Below are 21,110 nucleotides of genomic sequence, written 5' to 3'. Positions count from 1 at the left end.
GATTCCTATGAATACTTTGCCACGGATAAGTGTAACAAAAGTAGAGCTTAAAGCTTTGAGAAGTCACCCAAATTTTGTTAATTCTTCCTCTGCACTTAAACAAATTTGATTTTATAATGTGCTAAATTTTTTATAAGAGTTAGCTCAAAAGCCATTAAGGCTTGCTCCCTTGTTCTTTTGTAATGAAAACATCACTTCTTGTAGTCTTCTTCAGTGATGAGTGCCCTAAGATTTTTGTTGACCTCGATGCTTATAAGATTTGGGATATGTTTTCACATAGCTCATTGCTTTTGGGGGCTATGTCACTAGGTTCCATTAACAAATTCTTAAAAACCTGTGTCCTTACATATTTGTCCTTTAATCACACTATTATTTTCCTTGATAATTTGGGAGATTCTATTATGGGTTCTTCTGCTTTGGGTGGCTTTGTGAAGAACTTTGTGTTTCTCTCCCCTTCCTTGAGACACAGAATTCTTGATTTCTGCCTCCAGAAATCTTCCTCCCTTTGATATATATTGTCTAATTTTACTTTAGAACATTTTTTTAATCTAGCAAACCTCATTTTCTTCTATTTCGTCATGGAGTTTATTCATCTCAACCTCGGGTTCTGATTTTTTGTTGTAGATATTTCTGAAAGTCTGCTTATTCCCTTCTTTTAAGATTCTGATGGCTTTTATGCAGAAAAACATTTTTGATCCCATGAACAATATTATTATTTCCTCATCCCACCATTCCCACATTTTTATTTTCCAAATCAGGTTGGGTGAACTACATATTCACAAACTTGAAAGGGATATTTTTTGGTTTTCCCTGAGCTGATAATGCTTCCTTTAGATTAAAAGATTCAACTTCAAATCCCTAATCATGCCAATCTTCACTTATCTGTAATCTATTCAATCTTTCCAACACAAAACCTTACCCTTTTCTTCTGTTATTCCTGGTATAATTAACATTCTTTGGTTCCACATCTACCAAGGAATTCCTATTTAATGGAATCTACTAATAATGAGTTATTTTTGCTTGTCAACCCTCCTTTTTTTATGAGCACCCCTAATAAAGTTCATGCCAAGGTCCATGGCAGGTTTGGGAGATTTTCCCTTTCCATTGCAAGAAGATGCTATCACTTGGCTCCTAGAAGCACCAAATTAGGTCCATACACATTTGTCACGTAGAAACTAAGATCCCACACTCTAGAGAAAGCTAAGGTGGTGTGATCCAAAACCTTCCTTGGAAAGAACCTCTATGTTACACCTAGGACTCATCCATATTGATATTCCTCTCGATTGCCTATCCAATTTTTGTATATTCATGTTGCCTATCTGCACACATAACTTTTCACAATATCCATTCTAAGTTCTAGTAGTAGATTAAAAGATTCAACTTCAAATCCCTAATCATGCCAATCTTCACTTATCTGTAATCTAATCAATCTTTCCAACACAAAACCTTACCCTTTTCTTCTGTTATTCCTGGTATAATTAACATTCTTTGGTTCCACATCTACCAAGGAATTCCTATTTAATGGAACTACTAATAATGAGTTATTTTTGCTTGTCAACCCTCCTTTTTTTATTATCACCCATAATAAAGTTCATGCCAAGGTCCATGGCAGGTTTGGGAGATTTTCCCTTTCCATTGCAAGAAGATGCTATCACTTGGCTCCTAGAAGCACCAAATTAGGTCCATAGACATTTGCCACATAGAAACTAAGATCCCACACTCTAGAGAAAGCTAAGGTGGTGTGATCCAAAACCTTCCTTGGAAAGAACCTCTATGTTACACCTAGGACTCATCCATATTGATATTCCTCTCGATTTCCTATCCAATTTTTGTATATTCATGTTGCCTATCTGCACACATAACTTTTCACAATATCCATTCTAAGTTCTAGTAGTTTTATTTCATGAATAACTACAATATCGGGCTTTTCTAAATGAACCTTGCCCCTATGGATCTTTTCAATTCAGTGCCTATGTGATAGATATTCCAAGTCAGAATATTAATAGCAAGGCCACCAAATAAATCTTTTTAACAGGAGTTAGAAAACATGTTGAATTTTTGTGGGAAACTTTGGGACCTCCCTTAGAGTTTGGAAGTGTTAATTTAAAACTGATCTTTAAAACACTGGAATCATTGGAAATACCGATTGGATAAGAATCAATATCTTTCCATACATAGACTTTTGTTTACCTATGGATCCAACATGAGTCTGAGTTTATCAACAATTTGTGCCCATTCCCATGTTCTACAATTTGTGAAAGAGGGGAAAACCAAGATACATTGTTGGTAAATCATTTTTTTGGAAACCCATAATTTCGTCAATCTTTATCTGAATTCTTTGGTTGGCTATGATCCTAAAAACCTTTGATTTTCTAAGACTTTATCTTTTGACCAGATGCATCTTTGAAAGTCTACAGAATTCTTAGTATGTTTCTTGCCTCCCAAAAATTTATCTTCTCTTGGTAGTAGGGTATATCCATAAATTGAGCATGAGACATGGGCTTTATTTTGGAGGAAACCTTAAAGACTTAGCTCTCCTTGGTTCTCTTGCTTTTGTGATAAGACCTTTCCCAAGGCTTCTATCAAGATTATAAACAAAGAAGGATAATGGACAATCATGATTTAGACTTCTTGATTGTTTCAAATATTTGGAAGGTCCTCCATTTATGAGAACATTAAAAGATGCAGTTGATAAGTACTCAAGCACCCAGTTCACCCACTCTGAACAGAAATCAAATTTTAGCAAATTCACCCTTAGAAAATCCCACTTCTATGTCATATGCCTTGGCCAGGTCCATTTTCAATAACATGTCACTTTCTTTCTTAACTTTGATAGAATGGCTGGATTCTTGTACCAGAAACAGACTGTCCGCGATTGTCTCCCTGCAACAAAACCTCCCTAATACTCCAATATCAAACTGCTTAGGATTGGCTTCAGCCTTGTTTCTATCATCTTTATGATGGTTTTATATGTGATGTGTTACACATGGAAATGGCCTAAAAGAGTAAAATTTTATTGTTGTTTCTTAGTATGCGCTGTGTAGTGGGTCTCTAACACCCAAAAAATGTGGCAGCGTTGGTGTTTGGGGGTTTAGATGTATTTCTTTCAAGAAATTTAGGATATAATGATTGTAATCTGTGTATAAGGGGACAAGCCTGCCTCTATGTAACAGAGACAGAGAGATAATGTGCTCAGAGGAGCCTTAGTATGCCTGTGGCATTAATCATTGGCTGGAAACCATGGTTTTGACTTGTGTGTTGCATTAAAGATTAGAAGAGGAGCTAATAAATAAAGAGATTGTGTTTATGATGCCACAGGTTGTGTATTCATGTTCATTTCTGATCTGCTAGAATTAGGTGTTAAATCTCTCTTGATTCCTCCAATTATAATGTTGTGTGGCAGAATGTTTTTCTTATTTGCTAATAACACTTTTTTCAGATCTTGAGAAGTATTATTGGACTTACTTGTGGGCTAGAACAGGGTGTGTAAATATACACATGTGCAGACTGGAGGTGTCTTCATCAGTTTTGCAGATCTGTGCCTGTAGCAGCCAGAGGATCTGCACCCATTTGGAGTCAGTTCCAGATTTGTGTAGTGTACAGTCAGAAAAACTGCATCAGTTTTGATATTAGAGCAACCCCAAAAACATCCCAGAGGGGAATCCATTTGAACTGGGAAAGGAGAAGCATGAGGAATGTTGGACTTAGAATGATGCGGATGAATCACTGTGAAAATGAATGGTAATCGAAGCCCAATTCTAGTAGGATGAGTCAGAAGATGAACAAGAGAATGTGAGAATCCCTATTGGAGGTGTTGATCCCACAGAAAGTTAGCATCCTTGGGCTCATGTAATTAGTATCAAAATATTATCTTCCGATCTACATTTCTTGTTGTTTAGTTAATTTTCTTAGTAAGAGTAATAAATAAGTTGCCACTGCTACAAAACTTCTGTGGATCCATGCATTTCCACAGAATTCACATGTTGCTATAGAATTGACACACTGCTACGGAATTGCTAAAGACAAATGCATGGGAATTAATTGGGACTGTCAAAGGGAGATTCACCATGCACTACCCCTGGGAGATACACGGAGTATTAGAGTATTAATAGCTGTGGACAAGTTAGTAATGATGAAGGGTTAGAAGAACCAAGTAAAGAGAAGTCCAAGGCAAGTGGCAGTTACAAGTTATTTGATGTTAACAATAGAAGTTGAAGAAAAATGAAGGTAAATTGTAAAGGTTTCTAAGATTGAAACTGGAATTAGATTTCACTAGTTTTAAGAAGGGAAAAACCTTATCCTTCATATGGAATATCCAACAACAATAGCAGATTTGGTGGCTAAATTTTTCAGCAACAAAGGAAGACCGCATGTGGTATCAAGCAATACAAAATGCAGATAGAAGTACCATTAAATTATTGATATTCCATAAAGAAGAGTGGCATGATTACCTCAGCAGTGATGATTTCACTCATTTATATGATGGCATCAGGTGATACTATATGACTTCATGAATCCATAATACTTTTAAGCAATGAATAGGTCCAATGCAGCGGGGTGGACCTAATTCCAGTGTTGTTTTTCAAAAAAGCGCGCGTTTTTACCTTGGCCGATTAAAACCCGCGTTTTATAGGTAAAAAGCGCCGGTTTTTTTTATACCGTTTTTTCCGAAAAAAGCGCGATTTAATTGGAAAAAAGCGCCGAGGGCGCGGGCAGCGGGGTTATAACAATGAAATTCGATTTTTTTTTTGTCATTTCTGACTGTCGCCGTGCGGAGGAGGAGGAGAAGCGTTGAGGAGAAGAGCTGAAGGGTTTGGGTCCACTTTGGGAGCGAATCCAAGTGCTTGTAGGAGAAATCCAAGAGGAGATCACCAATTTGTCCATCAAAACGGTATGTAGATTATTTTTTTTTTGTTTTCCTTATTTAAAAACTTTGTTTTTCATTGTTTTTGGTTGGGAAACTTCATATGGGCATCATTTTCCTTTTGTTTTCATTGTTTTTAAAGAATTTTTTGTAATTTTTCATTGATTTGGGATGGGTAACTTGGTATGACTATGGGAACCAATTTTTTATTTTTTTTTCATTTTTTTTAAACATTGTTTATGTTTTTTCATTGTTTTTTGGCATTTGCCATTTGGTTGGGTAACTTGGGTTTGGAAATTGGGATTTTGGAAATTTGTAACTTGTAATTTTGTAAATGCTAAATTGTAATTTGTAATCCTAAATTCCTATTTCCTAATCCTTATTTTTCCATAGGTTTGCAAATTCAAAATTCAAAAACAAACATGCCAAGGAAATTGGATCCTTTCTGGGAATATGGTGAACCTTTTGCTCCGAATGATAGACAAAACTTGAATTGCAAGTTGTGTGGAAAGGAGATACGCGGGGGGTGTACAGGTTGAAGTACCACCTTGCACAAATCCCTGGACATGATGTGGGGCCCTGTATAAATACAAATCCTGAACTTATCCAAAGAGCCATGAGAGCATTGGGAGAATTAGAGCACACTAGAGAGGCCGAAGAAGAACTCAAAAGGCAACTAAGAAGGTCAGCTGAAGGAAGTGGGCCAAGTGGCACTGGTTCTACTGCAGCGTCAGTCAATCCGGCAGCTGCATCATCATTTTTTGTTCCTCGAACCACACCTGGTTCACAACCAACTATCGGTTCAATGCTAAAAAGAACTGGAAAAGAACAAGCTGATAGGTTGATGGCAACATTTCTCCTCTGGAGTGATATTCCTTTCAGCATTGTAAAGAATAATCCATTTTTCCAACCTGCTGTTGATGCTATTGCCAGTGTTGGCCCGGGGTACAAAATCCCTTCTTATCATGATTTCAGAGGCCGGATTCTTCAAGATGAAAAGCGTGACTGCACCCAAAGATTGGAGGATTTTAGGGCATCATGGGCACAAACAGGATGCACTGTTATGTCAGATGGTTGGACTGACCAAAAGGGGAGAACCCTTATAAACTTCTTGGTTAGTTGTCCCAAGGGGACTATGTTTATCAAATCTATTGATGCAACTCATCAAATCAAAGATGCAAGAACTTTATGTGATTTGCTGGATGTGTTTATTTTGGAGGTGGGTGCAGAAAATGTTGTCCAAGTCATAACGGACAATGCTGCAAATTATGTTGCTGCTGGTAGAATGCTTATGGACAGGCATCCTACTTTATTTTGGACACCTTGTGCTGCCCATTGTATTGATTTGATGTTAGAGGACATAGGGAAAATTCCCTTTGTCAAAGATATTGTTGACTCATCAAAAAGCATCACAAAATTTATTTACAATCATACATCTGTGCTTAGCTTGATGAGAAGATGCACCAACAACAAAGAGTTGGTGCACCCCGCCATTACACGGTTTGCGACGAGTTTCATATCTCTTCAATCCCTTTTGAATTCTATGTGGGATTTGAAGAGAATGTTTCTTTCAGAGGAGTGGCGTGCTTCGTCAATGAGCCGCAAACCAGAAGGAGAGGCCGTATGCAGACTAGTTTCATACCAGGAAGACTTCTGGGCGGGAGTGCAGGAGGTGTGCGTCATTACTGAACCTTTGGTAAAGGTTCTTCAGTTGGTTTATGGTGAGAAGCCCGCAATGGGTCATTTGTATGAAGCCATGGACAGGGCCAAAGAAGCCATTCGGTCCTACTATGATGATAAGGGAGATGATGGGTTTCAGAGACAACTCCTTCTATGGGAAGTGATTGATGAGCGACGGAACAACACACTCCATCGTCCCATTCATGCTGCTGGGCTTTTCCTGAACCCTGCATTTTCTTATGCATGTGGGTTTGATTTTGATGCTGAGATCATGGATGGATTCTTATCCTGTATCCAGAAGATGGTGCGATCTCCAGAACAACGTATAGAGATCTCTAAACAAATTGAGACATATAAGATGGCAGGTGGCACATTTGGCTTTGAGATGGCTATCATTGATAGGACGATTAAAATGCCAGGTATTTTTTAGTTTGTACTTTGTAACTTTGTTTCAAATTTCATTGTCTCTTCAAATTCCATTTTTTTCTTATGTTTATTTAAAATTTTATTTGTAATTTTGTTGTAGACGCATGGTGGAAGATGTATGGTGGCAGAGTACCCCTTTTGCAAAAGCTTGCCGTACGCATCCTCAGCCAAACATGCAGCTCCTCAGGATGTGAGCGCAATTGGAGTGTATTTGAAAAAATACACAACAAGAAGCGCAATAGGTTAACACTTAAACATTTAAAATATTGCAAATTTCCAAATAAATTTTTGAATTCATTAAACAATATTTTTTTTATAATATTAATTATTAATTATTATTTCATGAACTTTGTACAGGTTGGAGTCCCATAGCATTAATGACATGGTCTATGTCTACTACAATCTTCGATTGTGGGTGAGGCAACTGGAGAGGACACCTGATATGGATGCCATCTCATTGGATGGGATTGACACCACTGCTGAATGGAGGGTTGAGACCGAGAGGCCTCTCATGGATCCCACTGATGATTGGTTAGTGCAGGATGAGGGGGAGGAGGAGGGGGAGGAGGAGGAGGAGGAGGAGGAGGAGCAGGAGCAGGAGGAGGAGGAGGAGGAGGAGGAGGAGCAGGAGGAGGAGGTGACACCGCCTACCCGGGCTACCACTACCACCAGTAGAGGACGTGGTCTCCGTCTACCTCCTGTAGCTGCTACTTCTACTTCTTCAGCTTCTAGAGCACGTCAGACTCCACTGCCATTTCCACCAGCACAGGCACCAGCATCTTCATCTAGAGGGAAAGGGAAAGCAGTGACATTTTCTCGCAAGAGGGGCAGAGGAAATCAATAGGATTAGACTTTCATTTTATTGTATATGTATTATGACATTATGACATGATGAGATACATTATCATATTTTTTGTTGATATTTTGAGGCTGAGTTGGGACTCAAGTCCTTAGGAGTCAGGACTTACTATTCAGGACATGATTCAATGTTATGTGTGATTTTAGCGCTAGAAATGATATTAAACATCTTATATATTAGTTTTTTTATCATATTTATGTGTCAATGTATTTATTTTATGTTGTAGATGGTTTAGATATTAAAAAAAATGAAAAAAAATGAAAAAAAATGAATATTTTTGTGCCAAACGCTTTTTTCCGCTTTTTTCCAGCTTTTTCTGATTTTTTCCGCTTTGTTCCCCACGCCGATTTAATCCCGCTCGCGCTTTTAACAACATTGCCTAATTCCATTCATAAGCAAAATCTCTGCAGCACCTTGCAAATGAGTTTGCAAATAATCAGTATGATTTTTCAGTGAGAAATATTCCTAACACAATATTCCATGAACCGGGCATTGGATTACTTATTCAGCGGAATTTTTTTTTCCACACAGACATCAGTGTCAACGACAAGCAAAATATTTATGAAATCAGACTAGGAAATGGGAAAACAGATAGTAGAATGTTGCCTAGACCTAAAACATTCAGAAAAAGGCACAATAATATGAGGCACCATGATAAAAATAAAACTAAAATTAAAAGGAATAATTTAAAAAAAATGTGATTTGAGACGTCCAAAAATGTTAAAAAACAATGCACATTTGTGGCATCAGAAGGCACCTCTTTGGGTAGCAGAGGTGGAGGTGTGACGTGAAGCAAGATTATAATGTTTGAGGTACATAGAACAAGTAGAGGTTCAAAATGCTCTAGACATTAAAAGGGTGAGATCTTGGGTCTCTTCTCAGCCTTCCCGTTGGGGAGATCAACAAATACCATTGAGACTAGTTTAATGATGTTGAACCATACATCATTTTCGCAGGTTCTTAGAGCACCAGAGGGACCAACTCCATACAGTTCTAGAGCAAGGTGCTCCTGACATGTCTGGCTACATCCCAATCCCACAGGAGTGGCCAAAGACCTATTCAGAGTTTCTTCCTTTTGAACACAGATGCTAGGAGTACCCCTTGCTCATACACCCCCCAAGATCATACGATTGGATCCATTGTTGGCCCCAGGGGACTTTGACAATGCACCTGTACCCAATTCGACTTCCTTGCCATCAATCATTAGACTCAGGGCCCCTGACATATCTAGCTCCATTGCAATACCTTACCATCTTGCTCACTCGTTCCTTTTTAGTAGGCCATTGAGTATTTTGTATTATACCACGGTCTCTTATATGCGTGTTGCAACAACATTACCACTAATTTCTTTCTCTATATGTTACTTTTAGCATTTTTTCTAGGATATGCACTTGCACTCCTACATTGTAGTCATATTGACTACACTCTTCTTCAGTCCCATTGACCTACTTTTGTGATTATCATTAGGAAATTAATAAATTTACTTACAGGGTTCAGTGACAACAATTGTAGGTAGCATTTAAATGCCCAACAGTGGTGTCACATGTAGGGATATGCAAGTAAGTAGTGTCCAAACTATCCCTAAGGTTGGTAGTGTGCAAGAAGCACCCAAAAGAGTGGTGTGAATATGAGAATGGAGCAACTAGAATGTTTTGGATGCTCTCAAAGCCATTAGTGGGAATTTCAAAACATTTCATTACTGGTTCGAAGCCCATGGGTATGGTCCCCTGAAACCTGTAAGTAGTTCTTATGTAATCATGGTTGTAAATTTGTAATCCACAATCTGCTTGCATTTTGTAGGAAGTACAATAGATATATCCAATTATAAGTTTTATTTTCCATTGTTTCCTTAATTTAGGCCCTCCAATTGTAGGGATGCTAGTATTAAAATTTAATTAGATATGATAAATGTTATCTTCCATGCATGCGTGGAATGATTTCATAATTTCCTTACATACATTCTACTTGTGGATATATAGGTCAATTTCTACACTTGGTCATGAGTTCATATGTTAGTGTGTCACTCTCTTAGATCACTTTATAGTGTATCATGTGGATTATGCACTGAGGATGATATTGCATAGGGGGACTTGTCCCTACTTCTAGGATGCATCCTCTGGATTTTCCCCTCCTTCGGGATTGCAAGGGGAAAGTCCCTATTTTGAACAAGACATCTCTGAGGATGTGTGATCCTCTCCCACATTGTCTAAATGTTTCTTGCCAGAAAATGGGATGTTTGGGAGACGTCTTATGATGGTTTTTCGGACTTATCTTAGATCCTCTAGATGGTTCTTTCCAAAAACAAGGAGTTTTGGGAGATCTGTTGGGATGGTTTTGAGGACATTTGTTAAATTTTAGGTATGTTCTATGCTTAGAGCAATTTATTTCAATTTTCATGGTTAGCTCAATATCTTTTCTAGATTAGCAATCACATCAGCATTAAAGTAAACTGCAGATAGAACATAAACATAAATCGTAGAAGACAAGCCAAGACAAGAGGACACAAGATGTGGCTCTAGCCAGGGACAAACCCCGATGTGGGGAAACCCTTGATCAATTCTTCTTATATGTCTTCAATAGTTCAGCAGAGAGAGAGAGAGAGATAATACATTTACAACAGAAGTCAACGCTTAGACTTTCTAGATAAGAGAATATATCATCTCTACATGAGATCAGTTGAAGACATGCTGCTTCAATTGATTCTCCAAGTTGACTCCTTCACCTATTATAGTGCTGCATCTCATCATCATGCTGCACCATGCTGCACTCATCATCACATTGTTGGACCTCATGCTGCCACTACTGTCCCATGTACCATATTGTTGTCCCACTGTTAGTGATATAGCCATTCCATGGTTGCCATACTATTGTCCCGTTTGCTTGCTCCATCAAGCTTCATTGTTGTCCCAAGGCTGCACCATACAACACCATATGCCTTCATCATGCTGCCACCTATCACATCATTATGCTACTATACATATTGTGCACAGATCTGCCCCAAGCCTATCCACGTTGTCCCTTGTCTGAGATGATAAGGCCTGCTGCATATCATAGTATAGCTGTCATCTATATCTCACTTCAAAACCCCTTAATTGCAGTCCAAACTATCTTGATTTGGACTTCGTCTTAACAGCCGTACACACTACTCCTTGATCCTTGAGACAGCCCTGTTCAGGACCTATTTGCACCCTCAAACAACCCTCAAACTAATCCACACTTCCACGGCAACTTGTCCTCTGAACTAAGCTCTCTATGCTATCCTAAAGTGACTTTACCTTGTTGTCTCTTCTTGTTGTGGCTAGGGCATCTAGTCATCATCTTTGGACTGCGTTTGGCTATGTATATACTATGGCTAAGTCTCCTGGTTGTTGTGTCTAAGGGTTGTCCTAAGCCCTTCCAAAACAGTGTCAAGGTCTTACCTTGCTACTTATAGATGATCCTCTAAACAACGCCCTTCTTGCTGCGGCTAAGTAGCCTTTGTAGAATGTTGTTAGGGCATTCTTTTAGACAGCGAGTTAGGGCAGGCTAGGGCTGTGTATAGGAGCAAGTTAGGGCAGCGTATAGGGCAGGTTTCTCCTCTCTTGGACTGCGACTTAAACCTCCCTATTTAGGACTGCGGCTAGGGTAGTATTTAACCTCCCATTAGGACCGAGTATAGGGCAGCATTAGCCCTTCCTTGACAAATGATTAGGGCATGCTTGGACAGCAACCTGAGCTCCTAGATTGGATTGCGGCTAGGGCATTTTATCTCCATTAAGACAACATATAGAACCCTTCTTGAATGCATAGAGGTGTCTCCTCCTAGGACTGCGTAGAGGCTGATTTAGGGCTTCTCCATTAGGGCAGCGTAATCCCTTAGGATCTCTCCTCCCACTAAAACCCAAAGACAAGTAGAGAGGAAGAGATCCCAAGTGTGTGTCCAAATGACTTTCAAGGCACCTCTATTTATACTAAAACGTTGAGCACATGTGGGGTTTATTTGGTTGCTGGCCGACCTTGATGAATTGTCCTATAACACAAATAAATTCATATCTCCATGAATACTTATCGGAATCAGATGATCTTTAGATCAATCCTACACCTCTCGATAAGAGGAATCCAAGAAAAATATCAGATGTCACTAATAAGATGACCCACATGGAGTTTGGCCCTAGTTTCCAATTTTAACACTCCCTCTCAACTAGGGAGAACTCCATCCGCTGATCCATATGTCCGACTGTACTATCTCTGCCATCAGTGCCATGCACTGCTCTACTATGCTTGGCTCTGTTGAGCTCTACTCAGTTCTGCTCTACTTGGCTCTGCTGAGCTCTACTCAGTTCTGCTCGGCTAAGCTCTGCTCTGCTGAACCATGAAGAAGAAGAATTGATCGAGAATGTCTCATACCATTCTCTTCTGACCTGAAGTCAGTTTCATTTGAAGAGAGTGTGTCATGTCACTCTTACTGAGCCGAAGTCAGTTTTATTGATCCCAGATCAATATCACAAGAGAGTGTCTCAAACCACTCATACTGATCCCAGATCAATTGGAGGTCATCCTAGCATAGGGAGTACGGTAGATACAACGATGCGTCCATCGATAGTACTACTATGGTCCCTAACCCCATTTCCCTGCTCATTGATCAGATGAGAGGTACTTCCCATGAGTCCCAGACTGCATGGGTAAGATGCCTCGACAAGAGAACTAATCATCCTGTCCCACAGGAGAACGAATCATCCTGGCTCATAGGAGAACGAATCATCCTGTCCCAAAGTCGCCTCGGGGTATCACAGGGGAAGGCTGAGCTATTCACCCTGTACACAACGCACCATTAGGAGAGGGTGAGTCATCCTAATGTCATGTGTTGCTCCAGTAAGTACCCCAAGGCCCCCCAGAGCTCCTAGATCTCAATGCATGCAACATGCAAGACCCTTATACGAAGGTCTCTCAACGACCCCAAGTCGTTCGGGAAAGTCACATATTTGACCTTTCCCCGGGGCTTTAACAAAAAGTCTGCGACCTGTACATTAGTCTCAATGCTATGGAGCCTCCTCGCTCATCGACTTACCATATCCCAGATAAGGTAGTATTGGATTTCTATTTGCTGGAGCAATCATCGAATACGAGATTCCTCAACAATTGAATCCCCCCTGGTTGTCACAGAGAATCGCAGTGGTAACATCTCATTGAAGAGATTCCACAACTAGGAAACTTCACACGAGATCATACTCATAGCTATGAATTTGGTCTCGGCGGTGCTTATAGCAATCGACTTCTGCTTCCTGCTCATCCATGATATCGAAGCAGAATCCAAAGAGAACTAGCACTGAGAATTGCTCTAATGATCCTCCACACTGCCTGCGCAGTCAGAATTCGAATAATCATGCAGCTTCATATTTCCAACAGTGTATCTCAATCTATGATAGATTATTCCTTGAAGATATCTCAGAAGATTCTTGGCACCAATCCAGTGAGGCTCAACCAAATATGAGCTCACCATGCTAACTGCAAAACATATATCTGGACAGAAGTTCACCAAGAACATCAATGCAAATGAGTTTATGAAACTCAGAGGCATTTCCCAAATTTGGTCTGACATCATCACCATATAACTACTGAAAGTTAAGATCCTCAAGGTAGTCACAGGTTTGCAGTTTACCATTCCACATCCGAAATCCAACTCCCTCTTACTTTTGCAAATGAGAGGGTCTGCACTTGTCCGAAATAGGTCATCCTCAAAAGGTGCTGCTATGAGAGGTCTATCATCCACAACCTTCGAGCAATGGTTTGGATCGGTTTCACTCCTAGTGAATCTCAGCTTCATCAGACAGTTATCAATCTTCTCATACTATGCCCGGAGTGTTTTGCTTCAAGCCATAGAGGGCTTTCTTCCACCCATATACATGAGATTCCTAATCATGAATCTCAAACTCCTCGTGTTGTTCCAAACCTGTGAACCTGCTACATGAGGGGAATGGTCCCCTTGTAAGATTTTCCTTTGGTACATCTCAGACATGTACCTTCATGCTCTTCTTGAATTCAGGCATCTTAGTTACCATCTGACTCACATCGGGTAGGGCCCATAAGTAGCCATCTGATGCTATAGATGAGATGTGTCAACTGATATGGTCCCCAATGGACTATCCTGCAACTTCATACAAATTTCCAACCCTGAACTCAAAAGCATCTTAGAAAATTTAATTTTTAAACACGTACCTTTCCATTGATGAATGCCACCCTGTAACCTTTGACTTCCATTGTCGAAATGGACACCAGGTTCTTCTTGTGATCAAGTACATAAAAGAGATTCTGTAAGTGAATCTAGTTACCCTCATTCAATTGAGGGGTAACATTCCCTACACCCTTTCTAGGATAGGTGGCATCGGCTCCAAGTATAATCCCACGATTGTTTCAATCTCTACCAAATTAGAGAGAGCACCCTTCTATCCGATGGAGTGCCTTGAAGCACTACAATCAATAAACCAAATTCCCAAAGAATCTAAAGGAGAGGGCTAATACAAGATAATGCTTCTTTATCTTATCAGAAACAACATATGATTCTTCATACCTGGAGTTCCTTGCTTTCTCTGAAGAGTCGGTCGTTTCCTTGATGACCTGCATTACCTGTCATTCCTCTTATCATTGAATATGTCCCTGGAATGATTGTTATCATCATCAAGTGATGTGTCCCTACCTCGGACACTCCTTCACATAATGGCTGAACTTATTACAACCAAGGCATTTGCCTTTCCTTCCACCCTTAGATCCAGAGTTCCCATTGAATTGATCTTTAGGTAGGCCATCTGAAACTTCCGTTGCGCCATTCTAATAATATTCTCTGCTTCGAATTCACCCTTGGTGAATTTGAAGAGGGATGAGGAATCCATTGATCCTTTTGTCCTTTCCCAACCGTCTTCGGTGATTGCTCTTTCACTCTTGCTTAGGCATTGTCTTCACCTCAGGTCTGATACCATGTTAAATTTTAGGTATGTTCTATGCTTAGAGCAATTTATTTCAATTTTCACAATTAGCTCAATATCTTTTCCAGAGTAGCAATCACATCAGCATTAAAGTAAATTGTAGATAGAACATAAACATAAATCGCAGAAGACAAGCCAAGACAAGAGGACACAAGATGTGGCTCTAGCCAGGGACAAACCCCAATGTGAGGAAACCCTTGATCAATTCTTCTTATATGTCTTCAATAGTTCAGTACAAAGAGAGAGAGAGAGAGAGATAATACATTTACAACAGAAGTCAACACTTAGACTTTCTAGATAAGAGAATAGTTCATCTCTACATGAGATCAGTTGAAGACATGCTGCTTCAACTGATTCTCCAAGGTGACTCCTTCACCTATCATAGTGTTGCATCTCGTCATCATGTTGCACCTCACCGTGTTGCACCATGCTGCACTCATCATCACATTGTTGGACCTCATGCTGCCACTGTTGTCCCATGTACCATATTGTTGTCCCACTGTTAGTGATATAGCCATTCCATGGTTGCCATACTATTGTCCCGTTTGCTTGCTCCATCAAGCTTCATTGTTGTCCCAAGGCTGCACCATACAGCACCATATGCCTTCATCATGCTGCCACCTATCACATCATTATGCTACTGTACATACTGTGCACAGATCTGCCCCAAGCCTATCCACGTTGTCTCTTGTTTGAGGTGATAAGGTGCGTTGCCTATCACAGTATAGCTGTCATCTACAACTCACTTCAAAACCCCTTAATTGCAGTCCAAACTATCTTGATTTGGGCTTGGTCTTAACAGCCCTACACACAACTCCTTGATCCTTGAGACAACCCTGTTCAGGACCTATTTGCACCCTCAAACTAATCCGCACTTCCACAGCAACTTGTCCTCTGAACTAAGCTCTCCATGCTGTCCTAAAGTGGCATTACCTTGCTGTCTCTTCTTGCTGCGACTAGGGCATAGTCATCATCTTTGGATTGTGTTTGGCTATGTATAGACTGTGGCTAAGTCTCCTGGTTTCTGTGTCTAAGGCTATCCTAAGCCCTTCCAAAAATAGTGTCAAGGTCTTACCTTGCTAAGTATAGATGATCCTCTAAACAAATCCCTTCTTGTTGCGGCTAAGTAGCCTTTGTAGACCATTGTTAGGGCATTCTTTTAGACAATGAGTTAGGGCAGGCTAGGGCTGCGTATAGGAGCAAGTTAGGGCAGTGTATAGGGTAGGTTTTTCCTCTCTTGGACTGCGACTTAAACCACCCTATTTAGGACTGTAGCTAGGGCAGTATTGAACCTCCCATTAGGACTGAGTTAGGGCAGCATTAGCCCTTCCTTGACAATTGATTAGGGCATGCTTGGACAACAACTAGAGCTCCTAGATTGGACTGCAATTAGGGAATTTTATCTCCATTAAGACAACATATATAACCCTTCTTGAATGCGTAGAGGTGTCTCCTCCTAGGACCGCATAGAGGCTGATTTAGGGCTTTTCCATTAGGGCAGTGTAATACCTTAGGATCTCTCCTCCCACTAAAACCCAAAGACAAGTAGAGAGGAAGAGATCCCAAGTATGTGTCCAAATGACTTTCAAGGCACCTCTATTTATACTAAAACGTTGAGCACATGTGGGGTTTATTTGGTTGCTGGCCGACCTTGACGAATTGTCCCATAACACAAATAAATTCATATCTCCATGAATACTTATCGGAATCAGATGATCTTTAGATCAATCGTACGCTTATCGCTGAGAGAGATCCAAGAAAAATATCGGTTGTCATTAATAAGATGACCCACATGGAGTTTGGCCCTAGTTGCCAATTTTAACAACATTTGAATAGCCACTATCGAAACTAGTGCCCATTTGGTTCCAATTCTCAAATAAAAATATTCACCAAGTTGTTCTACATTCAAACTTGGACAAAGGTTATCTATGCATTGCATGCCTAAATACTATGTAGTATGTTTTTGTAATGAGGGCTAATTTCCTTCACAATTTTGACTCCCATGTTTGGTAGGTTTGTGTATCCTATATCAACTCTTTCTTTTGGGAGGGTTATAATATCTATGTAGACAAGATATTTAAGATATATTATCTAAGACTTGTTACTTTTATTGAGTTACATTAGATCTATTATCTATGGAAGTTACTTTTATTGACTTATATTACAACACTATGTTCTAGAATCTTTGTTTTTAAATTTTATATTACTTTAAAATTTTATTTTTTAAAAATATTTTTTGTTATCCCATTGAAATTTGGGCTTAACTTCTACCCATCCTTGAAACCCTTTAGAGATTTGCCCCTTCTTCCCACTTAAAATTTGAAAGTTGACATCTTTTTACTTTCTTTCCTTGATTTTCTCCTTGGGTTCACCATGCAAAATTTTCTTACTTACTAATTTACCTCACATCTTCCTTCCCCATTTATTTTCCATTCATTCATTTTTTCAAAGTTATAAAGTATAACAAAAGGGATTTTGAATTGTATCTCAGATTCTATTAAAACTGACATCTTATTTTTTGAGTTTTCCATTTTTACTTAAGACCTTCAATAAATGGAAGCACACCTCAATACAATATGTAGGATCAAACTTTGAGGCTTTGTGAAAATGAACCAATTATTTATTCTTTATATTTCTTGGAGTTTGATGGATTGGGACAGTGGTGGACCATGTTTTCATGCTTTTCCATTTAAGTTGTTTGACGTTTGTCCCGTTTTTCCCATGCATTCATTTTTCCAAAGTTATAAAGGATATGAAATTTGTATCTTGGGTGCTATTATAATTGCCATCTTATTTTCTGAGTTTTCCATTTTCACATAAGACTTTCAATAAATGGAAGCACATCTCAATACAATATGTAGGATCAAACTTTGATGCTTTGTGAAAATGTTCCAACTATTTATTCTTTATATTTATTGAAGTTTAATGGATTGGGTCATAATGGTGGACCATGTTTCATTGATTTTCTATTTTTTTGTTTGGCCAATTGTGGTAGAATACTAAAACTACAAGTTGTTATATGGTTTCTAGATAGTTAGCTTAGGATTGAATTTTTTCAATCAAATTACTTAAGATGGTAGTTAGCTTGTTCAACATAAAATTGATTCATATGGTGTTGATGTATAGGGATATGTTCTGTACCTATTCCTTGAGACAAAGAATGCTATCACAATGTCAGGAGACATTGGTGTGGAAAAGAACATTAATCAAGAGCCACCTGGAAACATTTAGGCATTACTTTAGATGAAGAGTTTCATCTTTCTTATCCTTATGTTTTTCACTATGATAGGTAGGTGAGGAAATATATATCTTATTAATGTGATTTCGTAAACATATGTTTGGAAGTGAGGAATGTTTCATTGGGGTTCTTGTTTAATTAGAACTAAAAGTTGACTTCTTGAAATCTAGGTAACTTCTATACAATTATGATCTCACTTTAAGTATAAGATTCTTATTAATACATGCATTTCTTACAACCTTTGTCCGCATTTTCTCTTCTATGTTATTGATATTTACATGCTCAATGAGCCAATACCTAAATGGGTAGGACCTGTACTCTCCTTAGGGTACGTATAGGTCAGCTAATGGGGTTTTACCATTCACCCTCCCCATTGTGATCATGGCAAAGTCCCAGGTCATGGTGATTGCAATATAGAGTTCTCAAAGTGGTTGGCGTGAACCTCATAAGCCATGATGAGAACATGGGTGCGTAATAAACACAAAATTATGTTCAAGCTCCAAGTCTCACCAACTCTAAATCAAAATCAATTTGCACTTTTCAAACTTCATCTTGTCAAATATAAATGAGACAATTTGTTTAGTAAATGGTTTTGTGAAAATTTTGAGCGACATTAGGATTAATTGGTAAACTTTTATAGCAGAAAATTGTGATGCGGTGAAAGAACAAATGCATTCCTTGGGATTTTGGTTAATGCATCTTTGCTTTGTAAAGAAGGTTGTTAATATTGAAACAATGTTTCAGGAACCTAGAAAGATCAACATTATTTGTTTGCTTGTTTTAAATTTGTTAGTTTGAAATCATGTGCATTTCTCCCTTTATCATCCTCTTCAGGGTACACTTTAAAATAACAACACTTTTTAGTAACAACAACTTGATGATGTTTAGGAGCACTAGTATTAACAAAATGGTAATAAGGGTGGCATTTTCTTGTGTAAATCTTGAGATTTGTTTTTTATTTCTGCCTGACTTTTTCCTTATGAAAATAAATCAAGTTTCTTAATTTTCATTCATTTTTCTCATTATGTCATTGTTGTCATCTATTTCAATTTTATAGATATTTTTTCTACACACTTTCCTCTTACATTGTTTTTTTGTATATGTAGATATACATAATTCTTGAGAGTAGCCAGAAAGGGGATCTTCATCTTTACCGCATTGAATTTTCCTCTTGAGTGGAGAATGGAGAAGGTGCTTCTTAAGAAGTTGCTTGTAGAAACTTTCTTGATCCACTATAATGAAAATTATTGGCTTTTTTGATTAGATATTAGTCGATTTGGTGCAATAAAAAATGGAGAGCTAGAAATATGGTATGTTAATTCACCACTTGGCCCTTAGAACATGTAACTTAGTTTGCATGATTATTCCTAAGTTTTTTCTTGAAGGTATAATACTAAGTTCCTGAGGTGTTATTTTCTATGGTGACATTTTATTTTTTTCTTTATACAAGTCATCTAACCACATGATGGCCACTATTTCTCGACTAAAGAAAAATTGTTCGAGTTTCTAGTAGGGATTCCTATGGTTTTTAATGTTGTGATTATTTCACCTCATTTTTATTTTCGACAAGCAAATGTTTTAGGAATGCCAGACAAGACACTGATGGATAGGTAAACAATTTTTTTTATAATTGCAATGTCCATTCCATGATATCTTATCTTTATTGTTTGATTGTATTTTGAATGTTTCTTTTGATTTTGTTTTGTCTTTTAACTATGAAATTGAAAATACTTGGTATCATGTTCATTTAAACAACAACCAAAGCTTGAAGATGAAATTAGTATTACACTTAATTGATTGAAATCCTTTTAGTTGTTTTATCTTAAAATATTTTCATGACTATTAGAAAAGTTTAATTTCATGTTATTTAATGAGAACATGTTGTTTATATAGTTGACCAAGTTCACGCGTTAGAGAATAAAATGTTGTTGCGAATAAAATGACAAGGATTAGACATCACACCTCAGATTATTTGTTTTCACAAGTTATCTACAGCTTGATCTTTTTAGCATATAACTTAGTTGACATGATTGTGCCTAAGATTTCCTTGAAGGTTGAATACTAAGTTACTAAGGTTTTCTTTTTTATGATGGTGTTTTATTTTCTATGTTTATACAGGTCATCTCGCCACATAGTGACCATTATCGCCCAACTAAAGAAAACTTGTTCGAGTTTCTTGCTTTTATGGGGAAAAATGGCTTTGACATTGTTGATGTTGAGGTATATGTCGTATAAATCCTTTATAGTGTACTTTAGTTTATATTATAATGTTCATCGTTTTTCATGTCTTATACTCTACATTGTATCTTATTTTGTTTTCAGAAAAGGAACTCATAATTGATGGTAAGAAACAGGAATTGAAGAAAGAGAAGAACAATAACACTAGAGCGATAAATGAAAAAAGAGAGAGAGAAGATAATCGGTCTAGTGATACTCTTAGAGCCAATATCCCGCATAATACACACACATAGAGACTGATGGTCAAGTTTTCAGAGTTGGTGAATTCGCCTGCAATGCCTTGGCAACACAAATGATAATATTTTGAAGCGATGAAACAATATTTCATGTATAAATTGTAATCCAACCAATATTAAGTTAGAAACTCATATTGTAATATTTGACATTTCATATAATATAATTTTGTGGTTGAAATTATTTATAGTTGCACTTGATATGGTTTAATATTGTAATTAACATATGTAACTTTGTATGACATTTTTTTAATTTAATCACAAAGTCACATTAATTAATTTATGTTGATTAATAAGGAACACATAAAATCAATCTAAAATTACTAAAAAATGACTAAAATTTGCATATAAACAACCATTAAACTGATTAATGATAAAGACAAGTAAAATAAAATTACAACTAAATTAGTCATTTATAATGATTATTAATAAAAGTAAATGAAATGAATATAAACTACTAAATTAGTTGTTTATATAATGAATATGAAACTACCAAGAAAAGATAAATGACTAGTGCAAATGATAAATTTGTGATTACAAATGACGACTAAATTTTGCATATATAAGACTATTAGTCACTAATTTACAGTATCTTATAATATGACCAAAATTT

The 21,110-nt window shown here is 37.8% G+C and overlaps 1 long non-coding RNA gene across 1 annotated transcript in view; it reads left to right on the top strand.

Moving 5' to 3' along the window:
• Positions 1-20,606, top strand: part of LOC149166461 (uncharacterized) — a 201,984-nt gene extending 181,378 nt beyond the window's left edge. The window contains exons 4-5 of the long non-coding RNA XR_016260137.1: positions 20,145-20,246; positions 20,349-20,606. This is a non-coding gene — a long non-coding RNA (uncharacterized LOC149166461). The remainder of the gene's footprint in view (positions 1-20,144; positions 20,247-20,348) is intronic.
• The last annotated feature ends 504 nt before the right edge of the window (positions 20,607-21,110 follow it).

This window comes from Pinus tabuliformis, chromosome 5_1 (genome assembly GCF_031772625.1).
Source record: "Pinus tabuliformis cultivar Carrire ecotype Pingquan chromosome 5_1, CPIR1, whole genome shotgun sequence".
In the NCBI taxonomy this organism is placed as follows: Eukaryota; Viridiplantae; Streptophyta; class Pinopsida; order Pinales; family Pinaceae; genus Pinus; species Pinus tabuliformis.
Note: the sequence above shows the minus strand (reverse complement) of the source record. Positions and strands in the feature narration are given on the sequence as shown.